Source organism: Prinia subflava, chromosome 6, assembly GCF_021018805.1.
Source record: "Prinia subflava isolate CZ2003 ecotype Zambia chromosome 6, Cam_Psub_1.2, whole genome shotgun sequence".
In the NCBI taxonomy this organism is placed as follows: domain Eukaryota; kingdom Metazoa; phylum Chordata; class Aves; order Passeriformes; family Cisticolidae; genus Prinia; species Prinia subflava.
Window position 1 is genome coordinate 3696330 of NC_086252.1, and position 10743 is coordinate 3707072.

The window sequence follows — 10743 nt, forward strand, 5'->3', positions numbered from 1 at the left end:
TCATTCTTATATTGCACTTCTATTTGAAGTACCCCAGATTCTTCCAGGTGTGGAGATTGAAATGAATTCAAGATTCAAGCCAAAAGTATCACAGATGAGGAAATCCTGAAATGTATTCAGTGGGTCAGTGGACAGCAAAGATATCTGCACACACAAAGTGTATGAATCACACACAGCCTCCCCAAAAAGCCTCTGTTGGCACAGAGCCTACAGAAGGAGTAGCTTTCTACTCTACTTTCTATTTGTCTGACACCAGGCTACACATGATGCACCTCACCAAAAGCCTCATCTTTGAGCACTTGAAAATTATTCACTTTAGCCACACAATACCTCCTCGCATTGGTATTAGCTCTACATCATTTTCTTAACTGGCTTCGAATAAAATATGCAAGCACATGATGTTGCATCCATTTTTTCTAGTGACTACATTTCTTTCTATCTTTGGAGACTTAAAAGTAAAAAACTGTGTCATTGCCTTATTTATGAAATCTGAGAGGTTAAAAGACAAAACAGACTACTGGTAGAATAAAATTCAGATAAAGAAAGATACTTTATAAACACATTCTAGTTCAACAAAATAACACTTGCTCTTAAGATATCCTTTATCCTACTGGATTCAACCTTGGGAAAAACAAGGCTAGGAAAGACTGCAAACTGCTCACTAAAGCATGTCAGTCTTTTCTGAGTCCGAGTTTAGAATTCATGGAGTACAATTCAAAAACAGAGAAGACTGCAAGCTCTCAGTTATACAGCAAACAAGCTAAGTGTGTGTATTAGCATTTACATGCTAGGTTTGTCATCTAATACTAAATGCCCATGTAGAATAATCTTATTTCTAAGTTATCTATTTTAATTAGCTCCATGAAGCAGGGTGCCATGACATCATATTATTGCTAAGTAGTCACAACCTCTCCTTCTCAGAAAACCCAACAACAGAAGCAAAAATCTAAGCAGAGTGACAATTTTACATCTACTGCTGTGGATAATGACCAGCATTTCAACTTTTGTGCAAATGTGGAGAAATAAACACCATAGAGAACACCAGGCCTTAAAGCAGTTCCTCAGAAGTACAGCACACCATCCTTGCCTGCTGTGACACAAATCCTCCTTCCTCGCAGAGCACTGTCACTTGTGCAGTTAAATCATTTTTTGGTTGCCAGTCAGTACCAAAGCCAAGCAAACACCTGCTTGTTTCTAAGAGAATTAATCAAAAGTGCTGTCAACTGCACTTCAGTTTCCTGACACATCACTGCAGCACCCGTGTAGGCTCTGCTCGCTCTGAGCTTTCCACACTGGCAGATTTGCCGTGGCTGTAGCCACCAGCTGTCTCATGCCATCCCAGTCAAAACCAGTAAAAAAAGAGCCATGGAGCTGTACTGACAGCTGGGGGTATTCCCCACGCAAGCACAGCATTCAGTGTGGCATGGCTGAAATGTCAGCTAATGATTCGGGTTCAGGAATTACTCCTCATATCAGAGAAAATTACTCACACAAAACCAGTCGAACAGCTTAATAGCTACATTCAATATCCTCAGCCCTTAGCCATGGGGGTTGGAACCAAGACCTCTGGGAGATGTACCTAATTTTCAAGGAGAAAACAATAAATAGCTCATATGCTCTTCTAGATACCACATTTGCTGTCAATGACAGAGTGCTTGTGACAAACACATGGAATCCCAGTCAGTATGGCCAGGTGAAAGCACAGCTTGCAGGTTCTGCTGTCTTTCAGTGCAGAAGCAAAAGGCCCTGAGAGAATTTAAGCTGGGAAATAAAGTTCCCAAGTGCCCTCTCCAAGAATGGATGGCTTCTTAGGTACAATTTCAAACTTGTGGCGACTAAACCAAAAACAGAGCTCCTCTCACAGAATGGGATGGGAGAGAAGATGGAGACTCATTTTTACAAGCTGGAACACTTCTAGGTGAGTTCTTCCAGTCTCCAAAGAAACTTAAAATGCTTTTTCAAGAACAGAAAGTAGAATTAGTAGTGGAGAGCTGCACTGAAGTAGAAGGACCAAAAGCAACGTAACAAGAATTCTAACCACTAGCATACTAATAGTTTTAAGTGTCTGTGTAAGAAAATGTTACTTTACATGTTCCTTTCCCAGCCATGGGCATTGGCCCAGCCCCTCTCTAATTTTACCACCCTGCACAAAAACAAAACCAACCCATCACCAAGAAAAACCAACTACAAACTCTGATTACAAGAAAATGTATTGCATTGGTAGCTACACATGAGTTGCTTCATCCAGTCAAGTGAAAACCAGAAATCTTCTCTTTCAAGAATATTAGCATTGCACACACTGAGGTACCTGTTCAACAGTGTTGACGTACTGCATTTCACACCATAAAACATAGCAAAAGCAAACAATTAAGTGCAATTACTATATGGCACAGAAAGATTAGGGAATTAGCAACAGCTCCAGCTGCATAGTTTGTAGGAAAAGTATTTCTTACATCCTAAACCCATTTGCACAACATGATAGATTGAATATTAATGCAATATGTAACTCACAAAATTAGTAATGCCATTTTTAGGCTGCTTGAATCAGGAAAAAGACAGTCCTTATCTCAGACATTAAAGACCTTTGTGTTTACAAATCCACAGTAGGCTCTGCTTTAGAGCTTACACATGTGAAACAGATTAGGGGCACCATGGTGGGGGTTAATGTCTCAAACTTTCTGCTGGCTACATCGCCAGTCTCTGCTGCTGTTTTCTAGCCCAAGTAAAGATTCAGCATCATTTACCATATACACTTCTTCTCTCGCTTTTTGCTTTAACAAGTCTTCACACATTAATCTGAACTAGTTACTCTAAAACAGGTATAACTTCAGCATAGATACCCTGCAACATGAAATCACTGTTTAGTTTTAATCCCAAGTGTCCACTGCTTTGGAAATGATGGTTCTGGCACTTTATCAATCAGGAAGCAGACAAAAGAGAAAAAGCTATCAGCTACAATTTTCAGCTGTGGGGCAAGCCTCTCAAGAGACTTTTGCTGAAGACCCAAGTCCTACAATTTGGAGTTTGTGTGGAAAAAAACCTTGTTTTCGATACAAAATCAAGTTCAGCTCTACATACCTGTGTAAAGGAAAAGTTTTAAAGAAGGAAAACAATACTAAATGTTTACAAGGAGCTTACAGTATTTTAAATCTCATTATTTTTATGATTTTCTTTTTTAGGGAACCTGACTCATGATCTTTGAATGCACTCAGCTGCCAACACAGCGTGTAGGAAGAAGGCATTAGAGACTGCTCATATCTGCACAGCAAGGCATTTGGAAAGATGGCCTGGACAAACTTTAAAAAATAGGACTGAGGACACAAAAAACTGTCTTAAACAACTCCCAATGTAACTGGCATGCAAAAATGATTGCTGCTCCAAACAACATTTTGAGATGTGACTGCAGGAAAAATAATCTATTTTACTGGGAACACAGTTCTTTATCTGGGCTCATTACCTCACTTCAGTGATATGTTCCAGAAGATTTCACAACAGAATAAGAAAAAACTGCTGCTGTTTCAAGAGATACTGTCTTTAAAAGATGCACAAACATAGACACACACCCTAAAATAAAAGCTCTTCATCTGACAAAAGAGAAAATATATTCATTAATATCAGGAATATCTTTGTGTGAAGGAAAACCTATAATTACTCTGGGCAGCAGATATAAATTGCCAGCACTAGCACAGAAGAGACTTTCCAAAACTGAGCCAGCCCAGTCTGCAGCTGGGAAGAAACCAGCTCTCCCCAGGCTCCCCTGCCACAAGGAGAGTGGTAAGAGTGAGGGGAGAATGGGCAACCACCTCCCTTCCAGACATCTTTCCCCACAGCAGAAGACACCCCATCCCAGCCTCTCGTCTAGTGGAAAACAATTTTGATTTTGCCTAGACTCTGAGATCTCTGAAAAAGCCTTTAAGGGCTACAGGGATTTACTGCTGATCACTTGGAAAGTTTAAGAACAATGTTTAAGTGCCTAATGTCCCATTCTGCCTAGAAGGAACTGAAGATCTGACATCTACACGTAAAAGAACAAAAATGGAACAGAATAGAATATTAAATGTCACAACAGGTACTAGTCAGGATTCTGCTTTGCACACTGTGGTACTGTTGCCTTTTGCCTTTGGTCAGAATTTTCCCCATTAAAACTATGGTAATGGAGAGAGCAGAGGAAGAACTGAAAAAAAAAAATCCCATTAAATATCTTGAAATGTTTCAGAGTACTCAACAGTTCTCAAAACACTCTTCCATTTTATCTGAAAAGAATGAAGAGGAATTTGCATGCAGTTTTACAGCTTTGCATGTTATTTTGGGAATTATGAGAAGCTTGCTCTGTAACCATATCTATTCCCAAGTACTCGAGTACCCACATACCCCTCTCCACAAAGAATAAAGCAAGTTTGAAACAGCCATCACATACTTTTGAATGCCAAAAGATTTGCCTTAGAAGTTCCATGTTTTTCCACATAAAAATGTTATTCACTTGCATTGCTCAGGACATCTCTGCAGCACAACAATAACAACCAGAATACCTAAATAATTTCCACAGATTATAGTTCTAATTTCTGCTGCCAAAAAAACCCTGCAAAACAACAACAACAACAACAAAAGACACCCCACCTTAATTCTATCAATGGAGCCAGCTGCAGTCTCCGACCAGCGCATTATTAACAGAATTGTTTACCCAGTTACACTGGTGCACACCATGGCAAGGCAAGGGTGTTGATCAGGTATTGCTGACAGAATACACAGAAAAACATTTGGCTGCACAGATGTTGCTGAATCTTTATAACTCCAAGCGATATAGTAAATGGAGAAAACACAGCTCAGTTCTCAGAATAAAACCAGAATATGCAAGCTTAGGGTCCAACATAAAATAAATGCAGTAGTAACCAAGTGATTACATACTAATAAGATGAATATGTCAGACTCTGGAATTGAAATGACATGATTTCTTAATGGCTGCCCTTCAAAACAGAAAATATTGCAAAAGTTAAAGAAATCCAGTGCCTTAATCTATGAGGTTTTCCAGTACTTTTTGGCAAATTATCAAGCAGCCTGTGTGAAACTGTAGGTGTTACAGCCTGAGTTTTACTTCTTGCTTTATTAAAAGCTTCTTAGATGGCTGTCAGAAACCCAGGTGCAGTCTGTTCTACAAATATGTTTGTTTCCTTCAGCTACAAAATTCTACATTCTCTCTGCCTGATATGTAATTACATATCAGAAACCTAAGCCACTCCAGCCTGATGAAACAATCGCATTTCAGTTTGGAGCGCCCTCCTAGCGTGGGGATAAGAATATCTGCTTAAACTGGCAAAGGAGAGGAGGAATGAAAGTGGAAATTCCTTCCTTGGAATCCATGAGGTGTTTTCAGCTGGATAAATTCTCTTTTGGAACCCTGGATAAAATCCGTGGTAACATTGCTTCAGACTCTTGATGTTCAGTTTAGTGTAACAAACTGTCTCTGAAACCACACGGCAAGAGGGGGCCTTAAGGGAGGACTGTCTGCTCATCATGTGCAGTGAAGCTGCAGCCTCGGTTTAAAAATGCATTTTAAGTGCATTAAAATGCTTAAGAAAAAACATTTTTAAGAATTACGAGCCACTACCAACCATTCCCAGAGTCTTTCTAGCGCCCCTGGGCAAACAGAGTGGCACAGGCAAGCTCCACAGCTACCTGAGACTGAAAGGGTGGGCAGTGATGCCACTACTGCACTCAGTCCGTGCCCTGAGGACAGATCACAAAATGAAGATAATTGAGTAAACCCACCTCCTTCTTCCTGCCAGCCCTAACTGCAAACCCAGACCAAGGCTGCACATTCAATGGCAGGAGTTGGCCATCCCACGACAGCAAACCCACAGAACAGCTTGAACAGCATTGAAGTCACAGGGAATGTTCAGGGGAGCACTGGCAGCGAGGTAGTAAAGCTATCTGCATGAGCAAAGCCAACATTCTGATCTCAGGGATTCAGGAGCTACTAGGAAGGAAATTACTTCCAAAGATATTGACAGATACATCTGCATGCATAGTTACATTCTGAAGGTAGGAGAACCAAAGAGAACATTGTTAGGTAACTATGCAGAGGCACGGTGTATTCTCACAGGGGCAGTATTGTTTGCACTCTTCTGGATTACAACCTGAGTCTCTAAAGGAGTTTATCCCTCCAAAAATCAGATTACAGTAAGGCAAAAAATGAGAGGGGGAAAATGTTTATTTGTGCCCAATTAGCATATTCTTATGCAACAACTCTATTAAGTCATGAACTAATGATTTTTTTGCCTCATCTCAAGAGCTGATGTACTTGGGACACACACTCATCTTTTGCCATGCATTCCACTGAAAAGTCTAAGGAGCCTGCAGTTCTTTTGAACAAAACCTGGTGGATTTCAGCTCTCAGTGTTATATTTCCTACTCATGAAAAAAAAAAAAAGACAGAATTAGAATCCTGACAAAAGCCATACTAGGTATGACCAAAATTTAGTGATAAGGTAGCTTCTCTCTGTTCTCTTTCAAGTTATGTCAGTTCCCCACTTCAAGCTGAAGCTGTCCTTTAATTAATTCAGCTGGTAGTTCTAATTATGTTCTTCTGACATGCTCAAGCATTGCACTCTTGAGAGATTATCTCAAGAGAAAAGCTAATTCTATAATTGTAATATAAATTCCAGTTTATTGTATTTCACTTCTCAAGTGCTTCATGTAAGTCTCCTGATTAAGAATTTTAGAGCATCCAGCAATGTTTACAAACATCGTACATTACAAACAATGTTTACAAACTGCTACTGAACCACAAAATATAACCTTGTCTACAGGCAATAGACTAGCAAATTATAATGCGCTTGTAAAGGAAAATCTGAAATGACACATCAGCTGAGTGTTTTGCAGAACAGTAGATGCACAGTCTTTGAACTCTAGAAAAAAATCCTCAAAAAGGTTACAAAGTTACCTTCCAAGACTAAGGAGGCAGTACAAACCAGTAGTTGGTATAATATCCCCTCTTGTTTTCCACTCCTGTTAACTACCTCTTCCTCCTGCTGGTCCTCCAGTAGCAGAAGATTTCCTATGAGATTTAAATGCTTTACACAGAACATTGTATCACAGTTTACTGTTGCAATAATTTTAATTTCTGTACTCATCACTTACAAGACACACCCAATCATGTCATCCTAACTTCTCAAGGAACCAGAGTTGTACTTGTTTCTGGTTATTTCCAGTCCCCTTTCATTGACATTCCTGCCACTGTAGCTCTGCTGAACGTACAAACCAAAGTTCTCCCTTGCATCCTTCAACACTGTGCCATAACATCAGACTTTTAATCCTTAAACCACTCTCTTTATTCAAGCTGTTCATCTAAACACAAGCCTTTAATGAGATCTATAATCACTAACGTGTTCATACACTTAAAATGCATCCCAGAAAAGCGTATGGCTAATAATCATGAAATTATTTCCTCCTGTTTTGTTGTTTCTTTCTCTAAGTTCACATGGATAATTTCCAAATATTTGAAGTTGTACCTGACATACTACTGCATCACAAAATCTACAACTATGAGGCAAAACTTGCTGTTCATTCTGAAATGACCATAAAAATAGAAGCTTGACCTTCAATAAGATATTCTTTTCCTTTCTGGTGAATTGTTTTGTCTTATTTTGATTGACACCCTGAGTGGCTCTGAAGCACTGGTTATCACTACAACTGAAAGGTACCACTCACGTTACATGTTCATCTAACATATGTGGGAAGAATATCTCAGAAAATAACTTCTAAAAGGAAAAATATTCATATAATACACAAATATAGATGCTTATTTATATTCATACTGATTAAACCAAATATACTGTAGTGATATTTTATGTGAATGCACATTCAAAACACCTTCATAATCACCTTCATTTATGCCTTGCTTTCCAGTTTGTTGGGGGGGGTTAACATCTTTTTAGTTACAATAACTTTTCCTTTCCATAAAGATGACTTTTTAAGAATTTGCTGCTGCAATGGAACTGTAGGAACTGAAAAGTTTAAAAGTTGCGTGCTATTTAAATTAGAAATCTAATAAGTGTCTTAAGTTCAAATAAAGACCCCAGAAATCTATTTCTTCCGAAGGGAGCCAATTTCTTTGTATGAAGAATACAATTAACCTTTACGAGCCTTAGATTGACTCTCGGTGCCCCCTAATAAATGAGAAGAACAGTGAAATTAAATGAGCAAGATACTTTCACACGTTCCTTTCACTGGCATACAACTTTTAGCCCCTCTCAAACTGAGAATTTCTCCCTGAATCTCCCTCCCCGACTCCGAGACAGAGCTGCAGTCCTTGCTCAGATTTCTCTCTATTCGCATGATGATCCAGCAAACTCCTCCAGCACTCCACCCTCCCGACACACGCGGAGTTAAAATTAACTTGGTGGTTTGGGTTTGGTTACGAGCCGAAGATCCTCCCTTGTACAACAACCGAGCGCTCAGCAGCCCCAGCGGCGAGCTCGGCTGCCGCCCAGCACCGCCGGGGAAAACAAAACCTCGTCTCGGATAAAGGCTTTACTGTACTTACAACGGGCAAAAACCCCAACCCCGAATGAAAGGCATCTCATTATTCGCAGCTACTTGAAATTCAACGAGCCCTGCCCGGGTGTCCGAGACCCGCGGTCCGTGCGGGAGCCGGGCTGCGGAGCGGCCGCTGCCGGCGGCCCCGGCGCGGGGAGCGCCGACCCCGCGGGAGCGACCCGGGGGCTGCCCCGCACCAGCCCCGCTCCGCGAACACCGCGGTACCCGCGCCGAGCTCCGCCCGCCCCTGCCAAGTGCCCCGCCGACGGCAGAGCCCGGGCAGCGATCAACAGGCGCTCAGCCCCCGTCCCTCCCTCCGCGCCTCGGTGGCCGCCCCCGGCACGGCGGGGCAGCGCTGTCCCGGCGCGGGCCCCGCGGTGCCGCCGGGCGCGGAGCTCCGCGTACCTGCCGGGGATGGAGCAGCCCCGTCCCGCCGCCGCTCCGCGCCGCGCCCGGCGCCCGCTCCGGCCGCGGCCGCCCCGAAAGTTTCCTGACGTCAGCGCGGGCGGGCGGGCGGACCCCGCCTGCAGCCGGGCTCGCCGCCGCCGGGCCGGCTGCTCCCGGGCTCCCCCTGCCTCCCACCGGCACCGCCGGGCGGGGGGACACGGCAGCGAGCGGGGAGAGAGGCGCGAAGAGTAGGCAGCAGCCGAGAAAGTGAGGAACGCGAGTCAGCAGCTCTACGTTCCTCAGGGAAGCATCTCCGAGAGAAAAGACAGTGGACGCGCCTGCACTGGGCTTGGTTAAAGCTGCAGTGAATTTTGTAGGGTACAGATGAGCAACATCACACTGACTTGGGAGTATGTCTGTGGCATGCACTCCCCATTAAAATGTGCTTTGGAAACACCAGAACGGTGTAATCCAACAATTTTTTATGACAGTCATCATATGTACAAGTTGTGGGACAGAGCATCTTCTGTTGAAAGGCAAGGAATTAATGTCTGCCATATTCCTTTTACTCCTGGTGGGCTTCTGCCACTGTACTGCCAATAACAGGGCATGTAGAGTCTGTGGAAAGGCTGGAAACTCATCTGTTATTCCTCCCTGGTTACTTTTTCTTAACAGCACATGAAAGATGGCTTTCATTTTACGGTAATCAGCAGAGAAACCTCGAGAATGGGCATTTCGAGAGAAGAACGTAACATGTCACTGAAATCAAAGCAAAGGCAGGTCTTGTCTGCAGCAGGTGTATTCTTGTTTTAAACACAAGATGGAAAACAGTTCAGGGTGGCAATTTATGGCCCAGAGTGGAAAAATCGTGACAGGAAAAAACCCCATGAAGAGTAGAAGTCAGGAGCAGGCAGCTTTTAAATCAGTAAGTTCTACATGATTATATGCATAGATATGAAACGTGTAAAAATTTAATTAGGATGGCTGCCTTTTCCAGTCATGACTAAAATAAAACCCAAAACCAATCAAACTCCAAAACAGTTACACAAAACCCAAGTAAATTAGTAGTTTGTCTGCTATAGACATCACAAAGCTACTGAAATTTTCCATCAGTTTAGTCTCTCAAGTAAAGGAAACAAATGCTAACTTTTCACATGTTTTCAGAGATATTTGTAAACTTCACTCAGAAACTAATAAGCTAAATTGCAAAATATAAATAGAAAATGAATGCTGAGAAAGAAGGAAAATGGAAAACACTTGGAGAAATGGTATGAACTTTAAATTCTAAATAACATCAAACCCAGGAATTGTTTTCAGCTACTGTTTTCATATACTAATCCTTCAATATTTTAGGTGGGGGGAAAAGAACCCACACAAGAAAAAAAAAAAAATACCCCTACTAAACCTATCTACTGCAACACTGAGACAGTTGAAGAAAAATCTGAGGAATCTGAGCAAAATACATTTCATTCACAGATGTTGCATGAGTGGCCAACAGAAATAAACACTTTTTTTGACTGTTGTTGCTACTGACAGCTATTCCCATACACCCTCCTGCAGCACCTTGTTGGAGCTGACAACTGCATTGAATGCATCTCTTCAGCCGTTTGTCCCTGTCAAAAACAGTGACAGTAAGGATGGGAAGAGAGATAATCAAGGAATTGTATGAAATCATTGAAGAAAAGTAAACTGCTATCCAGAACCTTAGTTTTTAGAGTTTCTCAAAGATACAAACTCATCTAGCACAAGTTTCAAATTTAAATTGTGATAAAACTTTTAAGCTTCAATAGCTTGTTTTTTGTGTTTGTGTGGCTGGTTTTT

The 10743-nt window shown here is 41.8% G+C and overlaps 1 protein-coding gene across 4 annotated transcripts in view; it reads right to left on the minus strand.

Moving 5' to 3' along the window:
* The window catches only part of GULP1 (GULP PTB domain containing engulfment adaptor 1), a 145174-nt gene extending 136126 nt beyond the window's left edge, over positions 1-9048 (minus strand). For 2 of the 4 annotated variants that reach the window (XM_063399923.1, XM_063399920.1), the window contains exon 1: positions 8941-9045. The gene's annotated coding sequence lies outside the window, so the exon portion shown is untranslated. Of the gene's footprint in view, positions 1-6940; positions 7055-8940 lie in introns of all 4 variants that reach the window. The other 2 variants (XM_063399921.1, XM_063399922.1) reach the window with 2 other exon arrangements.
* Between the last annotated feature and the right edge of the window lie 1695 nt (positions 9049-10743).